The sequence below is a fragment of the Hemiscyllium ocellatum genome, chromosome 7 (assembly GCF_020745735.1).
Source record: "Hemiscyllium ocellatum isolate sHemOce1 chromosome 7, sHemOce1.pat.X.cur, whole genome shotgun sequence".
Taxonomy (NCBI): domain Eukaryota; kingdom Metazoa; phylum Chordata; class Chondrichthyes; order Orectolobiformes; family Hemiscylliidae; genus Hemiscyllium; species Hemiscyllium ocellatum.
In genome coordinates, this window is record NC_083407.1 from 50,097,933 (window position 1) to 50,123,441 (window position 25,509).

A 25,509-nucleotide genomic window follows, 5' to 3' on the forward strand; every position below is an offset into this window, starting at 1 on the left:
TTTCTGGTCTTTGGTAACCTCCAGAATGTTGATAGGGGATTCAATGATTCTAATGCAATTAAAAATCGAAGAGATGGTTATTGCCTGGCATTTGTCTGGTACAAATGTTATTTGATACTATTCAGCCTAAGCCTGAATGTTGTCCAGATTTTGTGGTATTTAAACATGGACTGTTTAAGTGTCTGAGGAGTTGTAAATAGAGCTGAATAATGTGAAATCATCAGCAAACATCCTTATTTCTGACTTAATGATGTCATTGATGAAGTGACTGAAGATGGTTGGGCCTAGGACACTATTCTGAGAAACTTGAACAGAGATATGCTGGAGCAGAGATTACTGACCTCCAATAGCCACAGCCACCTTTCAGTGTGGCAGAGAGTTTGCCTCCTGATGTCAGTTGATTTTGGTGTTATTAAAGCTCCACCAAATAATTTAATGAAAATAAATATTTTTTTAATTCACAAAATTGTTAAATTTCACCACTTATCTCCAAATATTTTCCTTCTCCTGTACTTTAATAGTTTCTTTGATCATTCCCCCCCCACTTTGTGATTTGTCCATTTTTTCTGAATGTCTTTTCAGCTAGGAATATTAAGCTCCCAAACCTCCTGCTATTTGAGTCAAGTCCCTGTATTGCTGCTCGATCATAATCAAATGTGGCAGCTTGTTTCTGCTGTTCATTGACCTGTTCTCTATATTCTGTTTGCCAACATACTTAAAATCCAAAATTTGCATTTGCTCCCTCATAAGTTTATTCAGTTAAATTCCCACGCTTGATACATTTTGCCAATTGTTTTTGTTTTTGATTAAGTAACAGAAAACATTGATAAAGTGAATGCAATGGATGGGGTCTAATTAAAATTTTAAGAACCATATGATCAAAAAATGAAGTTCACGTACTCTGATTATGAATGTCAACTAAAATATTGGTTTAAGGACACAAAGCAACAAGTGATCAAGGAGGAAAAATTATACAAGTGGGAAATAATAGAGGCTATACCGAAAGGACACTTTAATTGTCATTAGTGCTTATATTCTGCACAAAATCAAATGAGCAAAAGTGACACGGCAGACAAATTTCTACAGTCTATCAGGAATGTTTCTTAGCATGTACATTGCAGAAATTACCCAAAAGCAGGTTGGTATAGATTTAGTAATATGTAATGAGTTAAGATTATTAAGAGATCATACAGGTAAGGATCTACCTATCTACAACATGGTAGAATTTTAAATTCAAATTGAGGGAGAACAACTGAGGTTTCAAACCAGTGTCCCCAACTTAAATAAGTACAGTTGCAGATATAGGAAAGAAACGTTTAAACAAGCTGGGAAAATAGACTGGGGGAAAGTGGTTGAGCAATGGCAGACATATAAGTAGATAGTTCATAATGCTCACCAAAAGTTTATTCTGGCCTAAAAGGAGGACTTGATAAGAAGGAAGAATGGCAAGTTAATAAATTTCAGTCAAGGAGAGTATCCAATAAAAAAAATTAAATCATACAAACTGGTGAAAACTAGTGGACAAACAAAGTACATGGAGTTTGGTCTGAAGAATAAAAATGTGAACTATTATTTAAATGAAGAAAAGTACAGCACAGCAGACTTTAGGTGTTCTTGTACACAAAATACAAAACATTTGCATCAGCTACAGCAAATAATTAAGAAGCCGAATGGAATTTTGGCCTTTATTGCTGGGAGTCTGAAAATAGAAAGGACTTGTACAAGATATTGGTGAATCATGTGGAGTACTGTATACAGTTTTGGTCCCTGTATTTACGAAAGTACTGGCATTGAAGGCAATTCAAAAGAGATTCAATTGTCTGATTCCTGGGATATAAAGGCTTATCAGCTTAGGCTTTTATTTGTTAGAAATTAGACAAATTAGGGGTGATCTTATTAACATGCCAGACTGTGAGGGGTCTTGATAGGATAAATATTGAGAACTGGTGGAATCTCAAACTAGGGGACATATTTGCAGGAAAAGGGGGCGCAAATTTAAAACTGAGATGCGAAGGAATTTCTTCTCTGCGGGTAATAAATGCCAGGAATTCAGTGATGGCTAGATTACAAAGTATTTAAAGAGGAGGTAGATAACATTTTGTAATATCAGGGAGAGTTATCTTGAACTGGCACAAAGAGAATTTGAGCTGAAAATGTGTTGCTAGAAAAGTGCAGCAGGTCAGGCAGCAGGTCAGGCAGCATCCAAGGAGCAGGAGAGTCGTGTTTCGGGCATGAGCCCTTCAGGAATGAGGAAAGTGTGTCCAGCAGGCTAAGATAAAAAGTAGGGAAGAGAGACTTGGAGGGGTATTGGAAATGCGATAGGTGGAAGGAGGTCAAGGAGAATTTGAGCCCTGAGGCAGATCAGCCACGGTCTTGTTGAATGTTGCTTGAAGGGCTGGGTGTCAAGGTGCTGGAAAAGCACAGCCAGTTAAGCAGCATCCACGGATCAGGAGAATTGATGTTTCAAGCATAAGCTCTTCGTCAGGAATGGTGCTCCTGCTCCTTGGATGCTGTCTGACCTGTTGTTCTTTTCTAGCACCACACTGTCAACTCTGATCTCCAGGATCTGCAGTCCTCACTTTCTCCCAGTTGAGGGACTGTCTAGTTTCCATTTTCTTATGTTCTTCTATAATTAGACAAAGCCAGAATTAGATGAACCCAGATATTTGGAGGATTGTGGTATGGAAGAGATGAGAGGTGAGACTATTGAGGCCTGCATAGGTGATAATGAGTCATAGAGGTATTCAACATGGAAACAGGCCCCTTTGGCCCAACTCATCCATGCTGACCACGTTTCTTAAACTGGGCTAGTCCCATTTATTCCTCAAGAGGATTTAGTTCCTCTAAATCCTTCCTGTTCATGTATCTGTCTAAATGCCTTTTGATGAGAATTTTAAAGCCAAATACATTCTTAAACAGGGACCAATTGAAGCCAGCGAGTGTAGGGATTTCAGGTGATTTAGTCAGTATGAAGCTATGGGCAACAGAGTTTTTTGTTGATCTCCTATTTCAGAGGAATACAAAGAATATTTAAGGCTGGTCAGGAATGCATTGAAATAGTCCAGCCTAAAACTAAAAAGTTGATGATGAACATTTTGTCAGCAGATGAGCTAAGACAGAGACTTATTTATTATAACAGTGTGAATAAGTAGTCTTAGTTCGAGTGCAGACATATGGTCAGAAGCCAGATGTCTCTGAGGTTGTGAACAGTTTGGTTCAGCCTCACACAGTTGCCAGGGAGATGAATCGATTCAGTCGTTAATGAACTGAATGAAATGACTGACTGTAATCGGGCCAAATGCAAGAGATGTGGCGAGTTGCAGGCAAACTCCCCCGGCTGATGATGTGGAATCACTGAATCTAACCTGCACTTGATCCAAATCGTTGAAGTGATGCTCTTGCTTTCCACTTCATTGCTATCTCTAACTAGGCTTGCTTTCTGTTAGGCATCTTTTTTCCACTTCACCCTGACCATGTTCCATTTGACCCCAACTGATATCAGCGCCTCAAAGGAGACATCTGAAAGCTTTGAGATAATCTACCCCATGTCTTCCAACCATCTTCAACATGGCACACAGATGAAGCTAAGTTTGAAAAGTTTTTGAATACACCTTCTCCAATAGGCTCATCCAGAGAATCATAGAATCCCTATCCTGCAGCAAGAGGTCATTTGGTCGATCGAGTTTTCACCAACTCTGTGAAGAGTATCTCACCCAGAACCCCACCATATCCCATGGCCAATCCACCTAACCTGCACATCCCTGGACTGTGGGAGGATACCAGAGAATTTGGTGAAAACCCATGCAGACACAGGGAGAATGTACAAACTCCACACACACAGTCACCCAAGGCTGGAATCAAATCCAGGTCCCTGGTGCTGTGAGGCAACAGTACAAACTACTGAGCCACTGTGCTGCTCCTGTTTAGTCTTTTTAAAATCTTTTGAATATGCTGCCTTAGGTCCCCCAGTGGAAACCACAAACAGGTTAGCAGTCATCCTGCTGCTCCTGACCAACCAGCCTTACCAATCACTTTGTAAAGGGTCCTAGTTCATCTTGCCCTGCCTTTAAGTTGATAATGATTTTACAGGGCAATGCCAATCTTGCCCCCCGTCACTGAGGTAGTGCTTTATTTTTACACACTTCTGTATATTTTTCTATTAGCTGCCATTTAAACAAACCAAAGGCTTTTCAGCAAGTAGGATAGTGTTAGAATAGAGGTGATTGTCAGTGATGCTTAAGTGGTTAAGGCAAATATTATCACGCGCGGGCCGTCACATGGACCTGAACTAAACAGTGCCCTTCAGGAGAACTGGCTAAAAGGAAATACCCTGTCAGCTTAACTTGACGTCACGTTTAGGGAGGGACGATAAGACAGGTCAGCCGAGTGTGTTCAAAAAGCGATCATTTCCTCTTAACCACTGAACAGAAAGAAAACTTCGAAAGCGTTGAACAAAAGAAAAACTTGCTGAGAAGTGAGGTAGCACAAAGGTAAACCTCCTTCTTTGTTTAAACGTAACTGATATTTGGATGCTTGGTTACTGCTCACTTCATTCTGTTATTTTTGTCAGAATAATCAAAACCATTTCCACCATTATGCATGTTATAAATTAGAATTGTTGAACTGGTCAGTAATATTTTTCTAAGCAAGTGTCCATATGTAGGCTATCATAGTTTGGCTAAACGCGAAGTACAACAAATTATTTAATGTATTAAATATGCACAGTAAAAACAGTGGTTCCTACATCCCTGTGTGTGCCTGGGTGAAGTTTTAGTGGAGTGTCTGAACGATGCGTGTGAACTTTATTCCAGGCATTGTCAGTGCAGCATAGCTGGGTGGGATATTGAAACGACTGAGAAAAGGTTCCCCCATTCATGCATTTTTGGCTGCTTTCAAAATTAAGCTTGGATAGCATCAGAAACGCAGCTCCTTATAAACCTGTACGGTTGTTGCTAAACGGAGAATCGTATTTTTCTGACAATATTGCTGTTAACTTTTAAAAGTGCCTGTTGAATGATAAGCTTTTGAGCAGGTTTACCTTTCATTTATCACTTCGCAATATGCAGGTCCTGTGAATCATTTAGGTTTGCCAGACTGTGTCTGTCGTAATTGGAATGTTTAACATGATTTAACCATTCCTAAATTAAAGTGGAATAAAGGGCTCAACCCCAAATGAATAAAAATAGCTATCTTAAGCTATTTTTTAAAAATAGCTTTCTTTCTGTCAAGATGTGTTGGGTGTGGTACAGTATTCTTATTTAGCAAAGTATTTGCATTATCAACTTGGCTTTTTCCCCGAGAGACTGTTGACTTGACTGACAGTTTAGCTGCTGGTCCCTACAGGCAGGTGTAGTTTGTTTTTATGTTTTTTTCCACAGGCAGTAATGGTGACGATTCATATAGAGCAGGCTTGAAAATAAAAAGACCAGGTTTTCTGAATCAGTGCATGTTTTAAGCATTACCTGTGATAGGTGGGAAGAAGGAGCAGAATTTTGCAACTAATGAGATTATAGATAAAAGGAAAGAAGTTGGACAGATATTTTGAAACAGTTAAAATTATGCTCTCCTCTTCTCATTTCTGTTGAGACCAGATGGTACACCTGACAGATGTTTATTTGTTCAGATGTGAATTAGAGTTTACACTATGGTGTATCATGCTCCTCTGTGTCAGCTTATTTGCTGTTGAAACTCTCATCCATACCTTTGTTACTTGTAAGTTTGTCTATTCGAACACACTCATGGTTTACTTTGCATGTTATATCTTTTATAAAACTGAGATCACCCAAAACCTTTGTATGGCCTGGCTTGCACCCATGACCCTTAAACCTGCTGACTTACAATGGCTATTTATCAAGCAATCCTTCATTTTAAAAATGATCACACTTGTTCTCTATCTGCAGTACCTTCCTGCCCATAACTTGTTAAGATGTTTGTGTTTTTGTCACTCTGTCTGAGCTCTTCAGAGTCCCAGTTTTAATCACTCAACTGTTGATATCTGTGCTTCAGCTGCAAAGGCTTTAAGCTCTGGAATTTTGTTCCGAAGCTTATCAGCATCTTGACCTCTCTTTCCTTTAAGGTAGTCATTAAAAACATAGCTTAACTGAACTTTTAGCTATCTGTTTGAACATCTCCTTATTTGGCTGATATTTTAAAAAATAAAATGCTCGTGTGAAGCACATTGGGGCCTTTTTTATGTATGTTAAAATTGCCAGATAAATACATGCTGTCATTAACATGCGAAGGGCCATCATCGATAAATTATTTTATACACTGAGGTAACAATACTAATTACATTGTGTGATGGTCAAATATCATTGGCTCATTTGTCTTTGAAAGTTAATTTGTATATTTAATATTTAATTGTCATTATTGTGCAACTAACCTTGACATTGCATGCGAAGTGTGAGAAGTTATCAACTTGTGGTGTTGAAGCGTAGAATCGATAATGTATAAAGATTTGTGATATTTTTCTCTGATTCATTTAATTTAATTTGTTAGATTCTTTCTCTTCCTAATTTTTCAAACAAGCCTATGAGAATTACCATGGATGGAATTTAGGAAAGGTAGGCATTTTCTTGCATACAATCTTATTTTTTTTTGTGTTTTTTTTTCAAATTGTAGAAAGTACTTGTAAACTCCAGGAAATAACAAAAAAAAACAAGATTTTGCAATCAAAATTGACTTGGTGGTAGCTGACATTGTTCCATGTCTTTGAAGTATGAGTTCGATCTGAATGCATGGACAGTTGGCAAACCCTGCAAAGTAGACTTCTGATGAGTAATGGATAAAAGTCAAAAATGGGAATATCTTCTATAACCGCTTTCCATTTCGCCTCGATTTTTGACAGGGAGGAAGCAAGAAAATGAACCTTGGGAGTTTGGAAATCCATAAATATTGGGAACTCTGAGATCCTGCAAACTTTAATGGCAAGATCTCACTAAAAATGTGTTATGCTGTTTCCACATGAGAGCCAGATTAATTAATGAGCTGCAAATTAAGCCTGCTGTAGAAAGCCATAGTCAGGAACCATTGGTCCTTGGCAATTACAAAAGATGTCTTGGACATGCTTTAATTATGACAGATGTCATAAATTTGGGAAATGAGTGAGTGATTTGACAGAAGATCTTCTTGATGATAGAGTGAAGAACACCATCTCCTGATCGACAAGCAATTTTTCATCTTTTAAACTGTTAACTCCCTTTCATGTAGGCCATGTCCTTAGCAACTGAACCTGCAACTGTGAAATTCACATGACTCCCAAAATGTGAGGATCAAATCTGAAGAGTTAAAATTTCAGTTACAAATCTACTAATCTACCTTCATATGTACATCCTTTGGTGTCTTTGGTTAATAGAAATCTATCAGATTCAAATTTAAAATGAAAAATTGAGTGGCAATTGCCATTTGAGGAAAAGAGTTTCAAACTTCAATCGTTTCTTTCATTATGATGTGTTTGCTAATTTTATTTTTGAAACGGCTGATTTTTAGACTGCACATCCTCGTCCTGAGCTCTTCAACCATCAGAAATAGTTTTCTCTATAACCCTATCCATTCTCCTCAAATCATCCCTCATCTGTCAAACTTTTGGGAAAGGCTTTAATCTGCATAGTTGCTGCTCATAATTTAACCCTTGCAATCCAAGAATCAATGGTAAACATGCCCTGCATTCCTTCCAAGGCCAATGCATTCTTCCTACGAACTGCTATGAGCACTCCAGCTATGATCTGATTAGGGTTTTGTATCGCATGACCTCAACTTGTATTCCAGTCATTTAAATTTAAAGAGTGGCATACTATTCACCTTTTTGATTATCTTCAGTAATTACCTTTGGTATTTTAACCTATGTAGAAGAACCCCTAGTCTCTTTGGAACTTCTGTATTTCTAGGAAGTACCCTGTTCTGTGCTTTTCAGATCCAAAGTAGATTGGCAAATGAGTTAATGTTGAAATTAATCTGCTGATGTTTTGCCTATGTAATATGTCATTGTAATCACGAGTTTTGAGAAGATTTGGAGCTCAGGTTGAGATTTTGGATGTTGGTTTGCTCGCTGAGCTGAAATGTTCATTTCCAGATGCTTCGTTACCATACTAGGTAACATCTTCGATGGACCTCAGGCGAAGCAATGCTGAAAATTCCTGCTTTCTATTTATATATTTGGCATTCTTTGAGAGAGGGTCACTAGTATTCTCACATGGGTGAGGAAGGACACCACTTCAACTGGGACAATACATCCATCCTAGGACTAGCCAAACGAAGAAACGCATGAGAATTCCGAGAAGCATGGCATTCCAGCCAGAACTCTATCAACAACACATCAAGTTAGACTCCATCTACCATCCCCTGAGAAAAGGAACAGGAAGTGACTTTACAGGAAATAACATCACAGGAAATGACATCACCAACCCAAAGAAATCCAAACATAGAAAACAGGAATTTTCATCATTGCTTTGCATGAGGTCCACTGAAGATGTTATCTAGTATGGTAATGAAACATTTGGAAAAGAATCTTTCAGTTCAGTGAGCAAACCTACATCCATGTCATTGGAATTCTAAAATTACATCTACACTGCTTACACTATTACCTATTCTTGTATCATTGGAACATTTTGTGACCTGGTGTCCTGGGATGTGTCATGGTAAGAGTACTTAAAGTGATTTCTCCACTGTCTCACTTAAATATTTATTTTTAATCATTTTAAGCATTCAGAAAATCTTAGATTCCTTGATATTTTTGATTACTTCATCCAAGCTGCTGGGCATTTAAATCCCCTGAAATTTGAATTTCTGTGTCTCTTGGCCAAAGTTAGTTATTTTATACAACTTAGTTTGCAAGAGGTAATTTGCACCTGAAATCAATTTTAATAGCTGTTTGCTGGCAGCATGCTATAGGTTATAATTTACAAAAGTTGATGCTGTTTTACAACAGCATGTACAGACATTTCTTTACTCCCTTTAACAGTTGTAACTTGTTACAGGAAATCAGTGATTAATATTTGCCATATGGACATTGGAGCGCTTTTTAAAATATTAGACAGTACAGCCTCTTGGTAATCATTTGTAACAGTAAAGACTTGGATTTCTTTCACTATGATATTTTTGTGTCAATCTTCTCTTTCACTTGTGTTAATGGCTCCTTTATTATTCTCCACTTCATATTCATTAGTACCACTCTAGTTCATTCTCCAAGTCAGCTTAATTAAATTTACATTTTGATGCTGAGTGTCACCAAGAGACGACTGGGATTATCACGATCCTCACCTCATCATCGCTAGAGAGCCACATTTGTGCAGTTCCAGCAGTGAGGTCATTGAAGCAATAATGGAAGCCACTTTCATTTCGCACCTTCCAGAGATCAAGGCCACTGCAGTTTATTAGAGAACACCTATTAACATAGAAAATAAAATCCAAAGAACCCCTACAGTGTGGAAACCAGCCCATAGGCCCAACAAGTTCACACCGACCCTCTGAAGAGTAACCCACTCAGACCCATTCCTCTACCTTATATTTACCACTGACTAATGACCTAACATATACTTCCCTGAACACTCTCTGGGCAATTTCCCATGGTCAATTCATCTAACCTGTGCATCTTTAGATTGTGGGAAAAAACCGGGCCACCGAAAGAAACCCGCGCAGACACAGGAAGAATATGCAAACTCCACACAGACAGTCATCCAAGGTGGAATTGAACCAGAGTTCCTGGTGCTGTGAGGCAGCAGTGCTAACCACTGAGTTGCTTTGCCGCCTCATAGGAACAGGAGTATGCAGCTTGACACTCCAACAAAATCAAATTCAGGACAAAGTAGCTCATCTGATTGGCACCACATCCACAAGTCTCTCCTCTTCCGATGCGCAATAGAAGCAGTGTGTACTATCTACAAGATGCACTGCAGAAATTCACCGAAGATCCTTACTCCAAACTCATGATTGCTATGATTTATAAGGAGGAGGGCAGCAGATACATGATAACACCATCATCTGCAAATCGCCACCACCCACCCCCCAAGCCATTTGCCATCTTGACTTGTAAATGTATTTCTGTTCCTTCGCTATCACTGGGTCCAGCTCCCAGAATTCTTTCCCTAACAGCATTGGAGGTGTACCTACCAGACATGGACAGTAGTGATTCAAGAAGGCAGCTCATGACCACATTGGTAAAGGTAACTACAGACTGTCAATAAATGTTGGCCCAATCACCAATACCTATGTCCCATCAATGAATTTTAAAAAGTTAGAATTAACCAACTTAAATGAAAGTGTAAAGAGAGTTTATTCTGGAACTTCCAGTTTAAGACAAGAACTGCTTAGAATTACTTATCTGTATGTTTTCCTTTCTTTATGGAAAATTACTTGATTTAATTTTCTGCTGACACTGATTAAAATCAGGATATTGGGAGCGAGCTATGTTCAATCTTCCAGGTACTTCATGCTCAATATAACAATAGCTTACTTTTCTTTAATATCTCAGGTGCACTGTATAATGGATGGTAAAAGGTAATGGCGCAAAGGATAATTGGGGCAGACATGTCAAGTTTTGAGGGCTTGGGATAAACAAGTAGATGAAGACAACAAATTGGAGCTCGACTGGAATTGGGAAAGGGAGGAAAGCTAACATCTGTGACTTTATTGGGAAAATTGAAGACTATGCGATGATATATGGGATTGCAGTAGAGTGTGGTGGTAGTAGTGAACTGGTGAGTAGAAACAGTGTCAAAAGAGGAGCAACCAGTAAAGGTGAATGAAGTCTTGGGCCAATACTGTGGGTAAATAGCAAAGGATGATCTGCACCAATAGTTGACTTGGGATCAAGAGTGTATGGTGGAGGCTGTGTAGCCTGATTTTCGATCACAAACTCAAATCCACCATTTATGTTCGGCTGAGAAGTTTTCTTTTAATTTCAAAAATATATTTTATTCATAAAAATATATTTATATACAAGTATAGTCACCAAAGCAATTTGGTTCTATACAGTAGCATATAGAGAAACCATAAAACATTGGAGTTGATGGTCCTACAGGTGCAATGTTTATATGGTGTGCATCCTGGAGAGCAGATGGTAGAACACAGTTCTGTGTCATGGATCTACTTGCGACAAACCTTGACAAAACCCACTGCATCTTTCTCAAGGCTTCTTTTGCAAAGGCATGTTTCATCAAAAAATATATGACTATCTCTACCTAACCTGCCCACTACCACACACAGCCACTTTGAGCGTGCAGTGGTGCAGATGGTCTGGGCGTACGTGAAGGATCTCACAGGTAGTGGCTTGCTCACCATGATTCAAGAGATGTCTTGGTGCATACTGGAAAGTTCAGGCATTCTGCCTACTGATTTTCTCAGGATCTACATTCTCCTCTTCCTGCAGGGTCTCGAGGACTCTACATGCTGACCACTTCCTGATGGACTTGTGGTTAAAGGTGCTTTCCTTTGCAAATTTCTTACAGAAGGACAGGTGATAAGGAATGGTCCAACTACTTGGAGTGTTCAGAGGCAATGAAGCCAGTCCTTTCTTTCACAACACTGGGGACAGTTAGAACCTCAGTACATAGTGACACTTCGTATTTATATACTGAAGGTCTATACACAGTTTGGTGCAGCCACGCTCAAAGGTGGCCGTCAGGATGAAAATGGTATTGGGTATGTTCTTTCTTCCTGCCTTATCCAAGAGCTTTTGATATTGTGTCCCTGCTGGCACAGTCCATCCTGGACCTCCAGTTGAAGTGGAAGACGTGGAGACTGTGGAGCAAAAAAAGTTGCAGCCTACATCATTGGCTTCTCTCTCGGAGCAATGATTCCATAAACAACCACATGCCAAATGCTTCTTTGGTAAATGTTGGCTTCTGATTTGGAACCATGCTGATTTTACAAGTGCAACTCATGTTATAATTAACAGCAAATAAACTGTTATAAAGTTGGGTCTGAGGAATAAAGCAACAGTGCTGACAGTGAGAATGCTTTTACTACCATACCTTTTGAGTGAACATATTGTAATCGTTTTTTGAAAAGAGTATCAGCTCTGTGTTTTAATTTTCTGTTTGTTTGCAATGGTATCAATCAAGATAGACTGAATATCTTTTTCAAAAATGTGAGTTTTTGAGCAGTTTTGGACTTTATCGATAGTTTGTCAACTCTATAAACTCCACTTGAAAAGTCGAGTTAAGCTTGATTCAGGTTTTCTGTTGCACTTTGTTGTAAGTGATAAAAATCTAAAATAAGAAATTGTAGATTGTAGATTGAATCTATGCCAATCCTTTGACCCAGTGATCCAACTGTTCAATATGTTGGTGGCCATGGTGTATTTGCCAATATAACAATTGGCTTGTTTTAAGGTGGAGTAGAAAGAAAGCAAATCCACTTATTGAATTGTAAAAAAAAAGGCTGCAATGAGGTGGATTATTTCTTCAGGAATTGTTAGAAAATTAAGGTATATTGTTAACTTATAGCACCAGAAATAGGAAAATAGCTTTCACCAAAAGTTTCTCCAATTTTTTGTTTTGAATTGTAGCATTCTTTCTTACCTGCAAGGAATTAAGACTGCAAACAAGATGATAAACGCATTAGTTTTGTAGTAATCTTCTTGCAAAACATTGAACAATGTTTTTCAAAGTTAACTTCTTTTTATTATAAATGGAACATAGTAATTTGAGTTTGGTAACATTGACTTTCTGTGTCTTTTTGCTATAGTTAAAATTATTTGAATGTTTGAAAGAACACTTTCCATACGTAATTTTGGTTTTCCTGGAAATAAAAGCAGCACAGCAACTTTCACAAACTGGAATGTTAACGTGAGGAATTGTTTATTCAAATGGTATGGTTAGTTGTAATGAGTTGGTTTACTCTGCTCAAAAGTTGAGTTAGTTCATAGTAGCAATTTGCAACTAGCCATTGTATCCCGCTCCAAGATCATTCACTACCTTGAGTCTGCTGTATCACTCATTTAGAATTTCTGGTGGCTCAGTAGTTAGCACTGCTGCCTCACAGCGCCAGGGACCCGGGTTCACTTCCTGCCTCAGGCCACTGTCTGTGTGGAGTTTGCACCTTCTCCCTATGTCTGCGGGGTTTCCTGCAGGGTCTGAGGTTTCCTCCCACAGTCCAAAGTTGTGTGGTCAGGTGAACTGGCTATGATAAATTGCCCGTAGTCAGGGGTAAATATAGAGTAGGGGTAAATATAGGGTAAGTCGGTATGGACTTGTTGAGCCAAAGGGTTAGTTTCCATACTTTAGGGAATCTAATCTAGATCATGCAAGTCTCTGCCTCAACTTTATCCACCTTCATCTATATTTTACTGGTACCCCTATTTAACAAAAGTAGAATCATTAGAGCTATAAAGCATGGAAACAAACCCTTCAATCCAACCCATTTGACCTAGTCCCATTTTTGAACATTTGACCCATATCCCTCCAAACCCTCCTTATTCATATACCATCTAGATGTGTTTTTAATGTTGTAATTGTACCCACATCCTCCATTTCCTCTGGCAGCTCATTCCACCCTCTGCGTGAAAAAGTTACCCCAGAGGTGTTTTTAAATCTTGCTGTCTCACCATAAACCTATCCCGTCTAGTTTTGGACTCACCACCCTGGGGCAAAAAGATATAGTTCTATTCACCCCATACATGCCCTTCATAATACTTTGAATCGCTACAAGATCACCTCTCAGCCTTCAAAGCTCCAGGGGAGAAAAGGCTCAGCCTTCCTCTATAACTTAACCCTTCCTGTTCTGGCAACATCCTTGTAAATCTTTTCTGCATTCTCTCAAGGTTATTGGCATTTTCTTTTATGGGAGGGAGACCAGAATTGTATGAAGTATTCTAAAAGTGGCCTCACCAATGTTTTGTACAGCCGCAACCTGATATCCCAGTTCCTATACTCAATGTCCAAGCTGTCAATCTCCGTTTTAAAAATGCCAATTGGCCCAACACCCATAGTCTTAGGTGCAAGAATTCAAAATGGCCACCAGTCTGTGTTAGGGAAGTGCATCCGAACTTCACTCCTAAATGGTCTGTCTCTAACTTGAAATAGTCTTTCTGCCAGTTCAGTTCTTGTTGCTTGTTGTGGAATCAAACTAAATGAATCTCCTAACTATTTAAAGAAATAAGTCAGTGAGCTGACTGCTGCATCTTGTAAAATGCTGTGCTGTCCCCCCTTCTCCACCAATGACTGTATGTTTGTGCATAAAATTCAAGAATGTTGCCCCATTATGGCAGCCCCCCACACACAACTGTTTTAGAAGATGAATGTACAAATATGTTTTCCTTGTATCTCAAGCAGCTGCACCATGATTTAATTAAACCAAATTCTGAATATGCAATCTTTCACCAACACTGCCTCAATAGCCTGGATAATTTACAGGGTTAGAATAATATCTTTTCAGACATACTTTCCTCAAACATTGTCCAATCTTCCTTTCTTCTGTCCTACATTGACTTTCATCTTTGTTCATTCATATTGCATACTGAGAATTACATAGCTAGTACACAGAACTTCTCATTGTGGCTTTAGGAAAAAGTTCCATAGGAGTCTGATAGATCCAAAGAAAAGTACAGCTCACTGTGTTAAGGAAAGTGCTAGAGTTTTTAAAGCAATCTCTTAAGCGACTGACTCGAGAACAAAGTTTGAGTTGATTAATTTTAAAGTGATATATTTCACTTTCTGAATTATCCTTGATGGAACAGGGGCATAAAGCATGTAATTTGGAGATTCCAGCATTATTGCTTCTCATTTCAGGGTGGCACGGTGACTCAGTTGTTAGCACTCCTACTTCACGTCATCAGGGACCCGGCTACAATTCCAGCCTTGGGCGACTGTCTGTGTGGAGTTGCTACATTCTCCCAGTGTCTGTGTGGGTTTCCTCTGGGTGCTCCGATTTCCTCCCACAATCCAAAGATGTGCAGGTTAGGTGAATTGGCCGTGCTAAATTGTCAATAATGTTCAGGGTTGTGTAGATTAGGTGCATTAGTTAGGGATAAAAAGGATGGGGGGGGTGGGTCTGGGTGGGATGCTCCTCAGGGGGTTGGTGTCGACCTGTTAGGCTGAAGGACCTGCTTCCACAGTGTAGGAATTCTAATTCTTCTTCTTATTTCATTCTGGTAATTAACTACCAGAGACATCAGTAAATGCATCTTTGGAACGTTTCACACAATATTGTGACCTCATGTGTCATCTTTGGAAAGTTGGAATTGGATCCTGTCATAGAATGAACCAGTTGTTATCTTTTTTCTTATTCAGTTGTGGGATGAGGGCATTGCTGGATAGGTCTGGAATCATATGGATCTCAGGAATAGAGAATTCGACGTTTCGAGCATAAGCCCTTCATCAGGAATGATGAAGCCCTTCCTGATGAAGGGCTTATGCTCGAAACGTCGAATTCTCTATTCCTGAGATGCTGCCTGGCCTGCTGTGCTTTGACCAGCAACACATTTGCAGCTGTGATCTCCAGCATCTGCAGACCTCATTTTTTACTGGAATCATATGGAGGCCAAAACAGGCAAGAACAGCAGTTAGCAAACCAGATGTGTGTTTTTTTTTCATAAACCAGAGCACCCGGAAGAAACCCATACAACATGGGGCAAACGTGCAAGGTTCACACTGACAATCGGTGGAATCGACAGTGTGTAAACAGGCCCTTCGGCCCAACAAGTCCACACCAATCCTCCGAAAAGTATCCCACCCAAACACGTTCCCCATTACTCTACATTCATCCCTGATTAATGCACCTAACATACACTTCTCAGAAGGCTGAGCAATTTAGCATGACCAATTCACAACTGAGAAGAAAGTGGAGCACCTGGAAGAAACTCATACACCGGGCGAACATGCAAACTCCACACTGACAGTCGCTGGAATCAAACCTGGGTCCCTGGCCTATGAGGCAACAGAGCTAACCACTGAGCCACTATGCCACCCCATGGGCGAATTGTATTTCTGACAATTGACAATGGCCGTCATCATTCTCATAATGTGCAATTTTATCCATCATGTGGTATGGCAGGATTTGAACCCAGGTCCTCAGAATATTACCTGGGTCTTTGGATTAACAGTATAGCAATGATACCACTGGATCATCACCACCTCATAATTCTGTGTTGACCTGGAGCAGAAATTCTTCAGGTTTATATATATTTGAATTGTTGATGATTTCCACAAATTTTGTTACAAACTTTACAAAAGCTAGTTTAATATTCTTTAGTTTTTGCATTTGTTTTTGTTCTTATATAATTGTATAAACTAATTGCCCAAAATCCTGTAATACAGAGCTCTGTCAGAATGCAGATTTGCTCCTAAAGCCTTTTTTGCATGTTACATTACAAATCTCCATTGCAGTTGGATGGAGGGAAATCACTTCAGGTCTGGAGGGAACGAAAAATGTATTGTGAGAGTTGTTGCCTTTTAGCTGGTATTAGTGCAGGGCATAGGAGGAGGCTATAACATGGGAATAAACAACTATCTTGAAAATTTATATTGCAGTAAAATGTCAGTTTCTATTTTAGTTCAAATTATGAACAACTATTTAATTCCTGCTTGATCTGGTGCCAAGAGGGAAAGACTGATTAGCTGGACAGATTTGGGAGTTGCATTGTCTGGGTAGTTTGAATCATCATTTGTTTGGGGATTGTTTTCAAAAGCCGATTCTCCTTTCCCACTGGAAAGGGTGTGGTAATTAGTGGGAAAATATGTTGTAATTTTGCAATTTAATATGAAGAAAGCTTTTCTTTCTAAATTTGTGAGAGGGCAGGTATAAAGGTCACAGTTCAAAATGTTAATTAACCGAACAACCTTTTCAGCACCAAATTTATGTTCAGTGCAAACTTGTTCATGTGGTTAAATGGAATAGAATTAAAGTTAATTTTGAGACAAACAAAGTTTATGGAACACACTTTTAAATAACTGGTTCATTGGTGGTTACCTACTAACATGGGACACAGATATTGATCTTAGGTTTAGCATTCAAGATTTGATCAGACAATTCCAATGTCAATTCAATAGGGTCAGTTAGCTTACATTATCAAAAAATACTTTATTCTTTAATTTAAAATAAAAATTACCCCTTTCTGTAAAAAGGAGTAATACTCACATTATGATTAACATCTAGTTTAGTTTGCGGATTAATTTACATGTGACCAACAAATCTCTTGGTTCATTCCATTGAGTTAGAGTTCTTTAAGTAACCATGGCAATTTCAGCTTTTTGTTCTTTTAGTTTCCTGCTTCCTGTCACACTGTTCTAAGACAACAATAGAAGTTTTTCTACAAAACCATATATAAAATTATTGTTCATAGATGAGAAAAACATTCTTGTAGCTTTGCTAATACTGTGTGTCCCACTGTTCCTGATGATGAAGTCAATGAATTAACATGTTGCGAAAATGATTCTTTACTGTTTTAAATGTGACAGCAGTAATCTGATCTGAAACTGAAATTGTGACTTTGATAACTTTAAGGATTTGTCATTTTCCATTCAAATTTATAATTCTGAGTGAATTTCGTACGTTTAAACAATGTGCTGCTAAAAAGGGGAAAAAAAATCCAACATCCTGACTAGGTCAATGTTCCTTAGTATAACCCCTGTTATTTGCAGTAATTTCGTGGCCCAGCATTTAAAGGAATACATAAAGCTGTCTTTGTTTTGGTTATGTGCAGAAAGGTCTGCACTAATAGCTGTGATTATGAATATGCATTCTGTTCTGTGCCTACATTCCACAGGCCACATGTTGAGCATTTGGTTAAGATCACATGCTCAATATTTGATGGTGGAAAACATTGTAGTAGGAAAAAAAAATCACCAGATGATAATCATAGCTTGAATATTTAACAGTATACATCAGTATGCACTACAAACATTCCACATTCTCTTTCGAAGGGCTGTTGTGTCTCCAATAATTTTATTTGTAAGCAGTAATCATGGTGAGAGAGATACATTCCATGCTGCTTTGTACAGAACCTTCAGCGCACTGGTGTCTCAGGAAATTAACAAGTTGATTTCAGGAATTCAGACTGAGGTTCTACTAACTATTTCATGAATAGGAAGGTTTTTTTTATTAAGCAGTTAATAAGTTGCTGATAGCTTTGTGCTGTGCATATATTTGTAGAAAGGATATGGTTTTTGTATAAGGTTTGAATGTTCACTAGAAAATTTCCGTAAATGGAAAATGGAGTTCCTGTAGGATTTTAGTTGAAATATTGTATGTTACAGATCTGTTCTTACATTGTGTGATCTATTTGAAATGGAACCATTTAAGGAGTACACTTCTATGTTCTGACTTTACAGTTTCATATTTTGAGCACATTTGACAATATTAGCAGTTGTTTGAAGTCCCTTATTGTATAGTTAAGTTGTGACAATCTTATTATTCCCCTTGCCAATTCTCTTTCCATATTGCCTGATGTACGTCCCCTGTTTCTCTGCCAATTGCCCTTAATTCACAGGTAAGTCTCAAGTGATTTGCTGGTAGCTATTCAATTGTTGGGAACAGCATAGCTGAGCTCTGTCACCTGATGTCTAGCTAGAGAATACTGTATTTCTTTGCTTACTCTTTCCCCTCTCCTTGTTGCCTTTGTTTCATTCTCTTCGGTTAGTTCTGGCACTCCCTACTCCTCAACACAGACCAGAATCTGGATTCCGCAGAATCATTTGGGAAACTCTTTTTTTGAAACAAAATTCTGGAAAATCCTGAAATTGAATGTAGGGAACCTGATATTTGAAAGACAGCAGAGAATATGATGTGGTGAAATGTATAGGTAATGCCTAGTTTAGTCTTCAATATATGGTGCATTATTACTGGGGAGACATTTGGTAATGAGTGAAAATATATTGACAAGTAGTTGACAGGGATTGCTTCCTCATCTTCATCCATATTCTGAATGATGTTGTGGTTTTTGAGTATTATTGGAGCTGTACCCATCCAGGCAAATGAAGTGCATTTCACAAATGTAACTTTAGGGAAGGAAACTGGCAAATTTGCCTGGTCTGGCCTACGTGTGACTCCAGACCCACATTAATATGGTTCACTCTTAACTACCCTCTGGCCATTTAGTGGTGGTCAATAAGTGTTGGACTAGTCAGTGATGCATGTAGCTTGTGAATGAAGAAAAGAAAATTCCACCACACTCCTGACTTTTAGATGGTGCCTAGGAATTGAGGGGTCAGGAGATGCGTTACTTGCCACAGAATTCAAAGCTTTTGAGCCGCTTTTGTAACCATAATAGTTGTTTTATTTGATATGCACTCATCCTTGAATATCTAGAATAGCTATATGCAGTGCAGCCAGCAAGTCATCCTCTGTCTAATTTTTGGCCTACTTTCATGTAATCTTTCAAGGAGTGGGATGAATAACATTTATGATGTGAATTTTTTTGGTCCCTCGGAGTAAAGAAGGTGACTAGGAAGACTGGGGATATAAGACAACACCCTAACTAAGTCCCACCACCAGGGAAGTGCATCAACTACACTGTTCATGGAGGCAGGCAACCATCAGTTGTGGTTTAGGCCTGAACTAGAGGCAATTTTGACAGTGCTGGTGGCATTTGCTGTTTACACAGTGGCTTTCACCTTGTTGGAGATTTCCTCCTTTTTTATTAGGCTGGAAGCCATCAGAATCACAAAGAAAGTTTTTTGTTTGAAGGCAGCAATTGCTGTGGTCAGTCAGCCATGGGTTTCCCCTCTACTCCTCTGCTCCAATCCTCTCTAATTCATGACTGATTTACAAACCAGTGACGTCCTCCACATTGAGGTGACCTTGAGTAACCAACTTGCCTCAGCAATGGCCACTTCTCCCTGTGGGCCTACTGAGACCCTTGACCTGCTGGCCTTTTGATTGGGTTGCCATCAGCAAGAACCTGTCTACAAATCCATACATGATGGTGAATACAGTGACAGCTAACATTTTAAGAGTTGCCTCCCAAAAGATTGATCCATTGGATTTATTGTCAGTAAATGTAGGACCAGGGCTTCCATTTGGCCCTGACGCTAATGTTCCTAGTCCTTGGGTAAAATCCAGCCCATTGTGTGTTCGTGGTGCCAGTAACTTAGCATTTACCTTCAAATGTTCCATTCCTTTCCTACAATTTGCTGCATTCTATTAATTTTATGTGTTAGAATTCTTTACAATATCAGATGATAAATTGGTTTTTCGTATTCGTCCATTTAGAAACTGATAACTTTTAAAATGGTATTTGTATTTCCTGTGATTTGGTTCATTTCAATCAATGTTAATTTTTCACATTGTTAATGACTGTCCTGCTGCAATACAAAGCTGAAAGCGAATTGTCTTAGCACAACAAATACTTGAAACTCCACAGAAGTTTCCCCATTCAAATTTTGCAAAACTGGCAATCACATCCACAATCGTGCATTATTCCTTAAGTGGACACATTCACCTGGAACCAATCCAAAGCTATTCTCGGGTCCTGAAGACTTGCTCTTTTTTTCCCTTTCCCAGCTATGTAATTTTATGATGAGAGTTTCCCTGGAGTTGCAAATCTAAATTGTAAAGTTTTGTGAATGTATATCCACAGGCTGTATCGTTGACAGCGGTAGAACCTGTGAATATATATTCACAAAACTTTGTAGTTGGCCAACAAAGTTAATAGAGTGGTTTTGAAAGCAAATGCAGTACTTATCTTTGTACATACAATGCAGAACCAAGGAAATCGTGCTCAACCATCATTCATCTCTGGTTGGTCTGAGCCCCAAAACTCTGTACAAGTCTGCACACCTGTGCTTTAGGAAGAACATTACGATCTTGGAAACTGCATAGAGAAGGCTTACAAAATGTTATTAGAGATGAAGGCATTCAGTGACATGTGAAAATGAGAGAAGCTGAGTGATATTCCGAATTGAGGGGTTTTGCTGGAATAAGTCAGGAGAAACTATTTTGGAGTATTAGCCAGTGGTCATGGATTTAAATTACATGCAATTGTTCATTTACTGACCCTCAATTATCCAATCACTGAATAACCCTCTAACTCTTCACTGTTCTTGTAAAGATGATAGCACTCGTTATATGTTATATTCATCTAAATAAAATTGAGAAGCTGCTTTTCTCCCAAACTTGTGTATTCATGGATTCCTTGCAATTATACAGGTAGGCTACAAATTGGGAGATAGAGTAAGCTGTTCTGCAAAAGTCAATAGATGGATGTTGTAAACCAGTAACTTGGTTTCAAGCTAATTAAAATAAGTTGGTGGATAATGAAGACAGCAGCCTCTGATTTGATTCTGAAAAACACTGCCTGCAACTTTTGAATTGTTAGAAAACAGGCCTTCAGCTTGAGGAAGGGCTGGGGAAAAGAGAGCAGGAGAGTGAGAATGTTCCACTTGGGGAGTTTGCTTCTTCCATAACCCATTTTCTTTTGTCCTTTGATCCAGGTGAAGAAGCTTTTTTTTAAAAAAAAGTGAGCGCAAAGTGTTAGTTGAGTCATTGCATGATCCTTCTTGCCAATTAACCATGTGTTCATAGCTCGTTGATTTCAGGTTTATGATTTACTTGATTGAATTGCGGCTTGGTGAACTCCTTTATTAGGCAGAGTTCATTGTCCAGAGTGCTTAGCCTCGATTCAGTTGGATCCAGACAAGTGAATATTTGAATGCTCTGTAAAAAGGTCAGATGTTTTGTTCATTGTCCAAAGTTATTGTTTTTGATTGGGTGTTTGAGACTCCACTTTTGTCGATTTGGAAGATGAGAGAAGCAGTCATGGACATGCCTAGCAGAGGTTGTTGCTTAAAATTTGGGTTTCAATAGTTAAATAAATCCATTTATGAAATATATCTTGTTATAACATTGCAAACATTATGTTAATGAGAGATGAATAGATATAGATACAGACAATGGAGGTGGGCAGGACAAAGTGTTGATTTGCAATTGAAGAAGGTGAGACATTACAATGTTTCTCCTTTAGGAAACTAAGTACTTTTTAAAAAAAAAACTTGTAAGTTTAGAGAAGACGTAATGGAAAAAAGTTTTTAACTATTTTTTGAGATCAGTGGCTGAACCTTCATCAGCATTTCTCTTGGAATGATAAGGGGGACCTCCTCGCTGACTGAATCTTAACCTGCCCCATTTCCTGGGTCATGGCTGATGAAATATTAAAGGTCAGATTCCCATCACTATGTGCACCTTCTGTTTGGAGTTCGTCACTGTGTGGGAGAGAGATCCTGTGCAGCTGTGGTATTGTACTTTTTAACAGTTGGTAGAGTGTAATGAAGCAAACAACTGCACATGCACAAAATTGAGAAGTCTTCAATATCAAAACTCTGCTGCAAAGCAAAAGAGTAGAATACAAAAGAATTAGCTGATTTAACCAACCCTACAATTGACTTCCTGCTATAAAGCAGCTCTGAATGCCACTTCATGACAGATACTTTTCCTGGAATACAGAACAACAGGAACTTGGACCAAACCCACCCTCCTCGCTGTCACCCGTGTGCAACAGGGAAAGCCAGCAGCTTATGAGGAACATATAGGAATATCCATTTTCAATGAGAGACCTCTTTACCCCTAGCATTCCTTCATAAACAACCTGTACTCTTAAGGTAATCAAAATGAATAAAATTTTCTCCTTCCCGTCTCACTTTAAGCATTAGTGCAAATTTCAGAATTGTTATGCAAATGGAGTGTTTGACCATTCTGCACTGAAGTATTTTTAAATTTCATTAAATTAACTTAAATTGAGGAAAAACTTTTTTATGTAATAAGTCATTAAAATCTGTAATCCGCTGCCTGAGAGAGTGGTAGTTGGAGGTTGAATTGCAGCTTTAACATGGGATTTTGATAAACATCTGAAGGGAAATTATTTGCAGAATGACGGGGAAAGGACAGAGTTGGGTAGAGGAGTCCAACACTACCATTTGGATACAGAACTGGCTCAAAGGTAGAAGACTGGTGGTGGAGGGTTGTTTTTCAGACTGGAAGTCTGTGACAAGTGATGTGCCACAAGGATCAGTGCTGGGTCCACTACTTTTCATCATTTATATAAATGACTAGAATGTGCACATGGGAGGTATAGATAGTAAATTTGCAGATGACGCCAAAATTGGAGATGCAGTTGACTGTGAAGCAGGTTACCTCAGATTGCAAGAGGATCTTTATCAAATGGGCCAATGGGCTGAGGATGAGATTTAATTTAGATAAATGTGAAATGCTGCATTTTGAAAAAGCAAATCAGAGCAGGACTTATACACTTAATGGTAAGGTCCTGGGGGTGTTGATGAACAAAGAGACCTTGGAGTGCAGGTTCATTGTTCCTTGAAAGCAGAGTCTCAGATAGATAGGATAGTGAAGGAGTGTTTGTTATGCTTTCCTTTATTGATCAGACCATTGAGAGTAGGAGTTGGAAGGTCGTGTTGCAGCTCTACAGGACATTGGTTAGGCCACTTTTGGAATATTGTGTGCAATTGTGGTCTCTTTTTCCTTTCAGAATGATGTTCTGAAACTTGAAATGGTTCAAAAAAGATTACACGGATGTTGTCAGGATTGGAGGATTTGAGTTATAGGGAGAGGCTGAACAGGTTGGGACTGTTTTCCTTGGAGTGTCGGAGGCTAAGTGGTGACTTTATAGAGGTTTGTAAAATCATGAGGAGCATGGATAGGATAAATAAACAAAATCTTTTCCCTAGGGTGAGGAAGTCCAGAACTAGAGGGCATAGGTTTAGGGTGAGAGGGGAAAGATATAAAAGGGACCTAAGGGGCAACATTTTCACACAGGATGGTGCGTGTTTGGAATGAGCTGCCAGCAGAAGTGGTGGGATCTGGTACAATTTCAGCATTTAAAAGGCATCTGGATGGGTACATCAGAATGGTTTAGAGGGATATGGGCCAGGTTCTAGCAAATGGGACTAGATTACTTTAGGATATCTGGTCAACATGGATGAGTTGGACTGAAAGGTCTGTTTCTGTGCTGTACATCTCTATGACAACGACTCAGTGACTCTAAATTGCTCTTGCAGGCAGCCAGCATTGACACAATGGGCTGAATCGAAATCTTCTGTGCTGTAACTATTTTAAATAGTCATACAGCACTGCAACAGATCCTTCTTTGCAATTCGTCCAAGCCAAGCAGATATTCCAAATCTGACCTCGTCCCATTTACCAGCATTTGGCTCATATTCATCCAGATCCTTTTTAAATATTGTAATTCTACCAATTCCACCATTTCATCTGACAGCTCATTCAATCTTCATATCGTCTCTATATGAAAACGTTACCTCTCCGGTCCTTTTTTTTTGAATCTTTCCTTGCTCAGCTTAAATCAATAGTTTTTGACTCTCCTACCTTAAGTAAAAAGATCTTGGCTATTCACCCTGTCCATGCCCCTCATGACTTTATAAACGTCTTTAAGGTCACCTGTTGGGATATGATGCTCCAGAGAAAAAAACCTAGCCTATTCAGCCGCTCCATTTAACTCCACTTGACAATATCCTTGTAAAATTTTTCTGCACCCTTTTAAGTTTAACATCCTTCCTATAGAAGGGTGACAAATTGTATATAGTACTCTAAAAGTGGTCTCAGAAATGTCGTGTACAGCTGAGAAACAACGGCCCAACTCCTATACTCAGTGCTCTGACCAATGAAGGCAAGTGTGCTTTCACCACCACCTCTGTCTACCTGTGACACCACTTTCAAGGAATTATGTATGTGCCCCCTATCCCTCCGCCCAGGACTCTTTGTTTGGAAATACTCACCAGGGCCCTACCATTAATTGCATAAGCCCTGCCCTGATTTGCCTTATCAAACAGCAATGCCCAAAGAAACTCCTTCTGCCTCTTTTGGCCCATTTGAACAAGGTCCAATTGTAGTCTGAGTTAATCTTCTTCACTATCCACTATGCCACCTGTTTTTGTCATCTGCAAACTTGCTAACAATGCCTCCACGATTTCAGATTCAAATGATTTATGTAAATGACGAAAAGTAGTGGACCCAGTACCGATCATTGTGGTACACCGCTGATCACAGGACCCCAGTCCGAAAAGCAACCTGCCACCACCTGCTGTTTCCTACCTTCAAACCAATTTTGTCTCCAGTTAGGTAGCTTCCACTGGATTCAAGGTGATCTACATTTATAAATCAGTCTACAATGCAGAAATTTGACAAATGCTTTGCTGAAGTCGATGTAGACAATGTCTACTTTTAATGTTCAATTTCTATTGCCATAAGATTATTAATAGCATTTGTGGGCAAACTAAGATATGAGATAATGAGAGTAAACAATAGTTTTTTTTTCTAATGTAGGGTGTATTGGTTGGAATCACTGCTGATGTACCAGCTGGTCTCCTGTTCATCACTTTAATTGTTCAGATATAATTTAGATTAGATTAGACTTAGATTAGACTAGACTTACAGTGTGGAAACAGGCCCTTCGGCCCAACAAGTCCACACCGACCCGTCGAAGCGCAACCCACCCATACATTTACCCCTTACCTAACACTACGGGCAATTTAGCTTGGCCAATTCACCTGACCCGCACATCTTTGGACTGTGGGAGGAAACCAGAGCACCCGGAGGAAACCCACGCAG

The 25,509-nt window shown here is 39.1% G+C and overlaps 1 protein-coding gene across 5 annotated transcripts in view; it reads left to right on the top strand.

Moving 5' to 3' along the window:
• The window catches only part of cobll1b (cordon-bleu WH2 repeat protein-like 1b), a 167,040-nt gene that overhangs the window by 81,618 nt on the left and 59,913 nt on the right, over positions 1–25,509 (top strand). Inside the window, exons 1-2 of one of the 5 annotated variants that reach the window (XM_060827178.1) lie at positions 4,434–4,490; positions 6,499–6,563. The exons of the other annotated variants lie outside the window; for them this stretch is intronic. The gene's annotated coding sequence lies outside the window, so the exon portion shown is untranslated. Of the gene's footprint in view, positions 1–4,433; positions 4,491–6,498; positions 6,564–25,509 lie in introns of those variants that run through there. 5 annotated transcript variants of the gene reach the window in all.